The following is a 1,190-nucleotide window of genomic DNA, read 5'->3' as shown; positions in this document are numbered from 1 at the left end:
TATGTTTGTATTTTTGATAATAATATAGGCTCTTTCTTTTTCAAATAAATTTGGACAATATAATATATTCTCAAATTAAATTAGTAATAGGACATTATAATACATTTTCAAAATTAATTAGTAATAGAAATTTTTAAGAAGTATATCCTAAAAGTAATAGGATTCAATAACTAAAAATAACGTATCTACCCCGAATGTAATTTATCTATCTATATCTATCTATCTAATATCTATATCTTCGATGGATAATCCTATGTTGGATAAAATTGTCAAAGTTAAAACTTTACCATATTAGGACTTTTAAAAATTAATTGCAATTATAATTCTAGAATGAAACTGTTTTGCTAATGGCCTCAATTATTTTTTGAGCGTAAATTTTGAAACAATGAGCAAAAGGTTGTAGCCTATCACTAATTAAGTTAGAAAAATAACTTAATAATTAACGACTTTGAAGTGAAGTATGAATATATTACCACTTTAAATTGAACATTTTAGCCGTTTTATAATAAATGATTTTTTAAAATACTATTCGAAAGTTCTTTTTTTTATTTTTTATAAACGACATGTAAGTCCCACAATTGTTTGAAGCTTGCTATACACGCTCCTTTTAGATTTTTTTGTACTTAAATTATTAAACAAAACATAAAAGATGTTGAGATGTATGTACAACGTGTAAGTATTATATGGCTATGCCCGAAAGTAATTATACTAAGAGAATTCCTAAAGTAATCATGTAGGAATTCATAATGTGTAGTATTATGTCCTAAAACTAATAGGATTATAAGACTAATATCTAGAATTCCGGTTATATCCTTTTTTTATGAGTTTATTATGCTTAATATTCTAAGGTTATTTTTGTAATCCCGACATTCGTATTCAATGCTTATAATATATATATATATATTATATATATATATATATATTATATATATATATATATATATATATAATTATATTATATATATATATAATAATTATATATATATATATATAACACACACACACACACATAATATTTTATAATTAGCTATAATATAAAATAAAATAAAAACTACCCATTGAAATTAGGGAGTAGTTTCAAGTTGGAGTTTTAAAAAAATAAAAAAATAAAGAAACTTTCAATTCAGATGAAAAAATACAAAAATATAAAAATACTGTAAGCTAATTTATAAATAAGATAAGCATATTAT

This window comes from Nicotiana attenuata, unplaced genomic scaffold, assembly GCF_001879085.1.
Source record: "Nicotiana attenuata strain UT unplaced genomic scaffold, NIATTr2, whole genome shotgun sequence".
NCBI lineage: Eukaryota > Viridiplantae > Streptophyta > Magnoliopsida > Solanales > Solanaceae > Nicotiana > Nicotiana attenuata.
Note: the sequence above shows the minus strand (reverse complement) of the source record.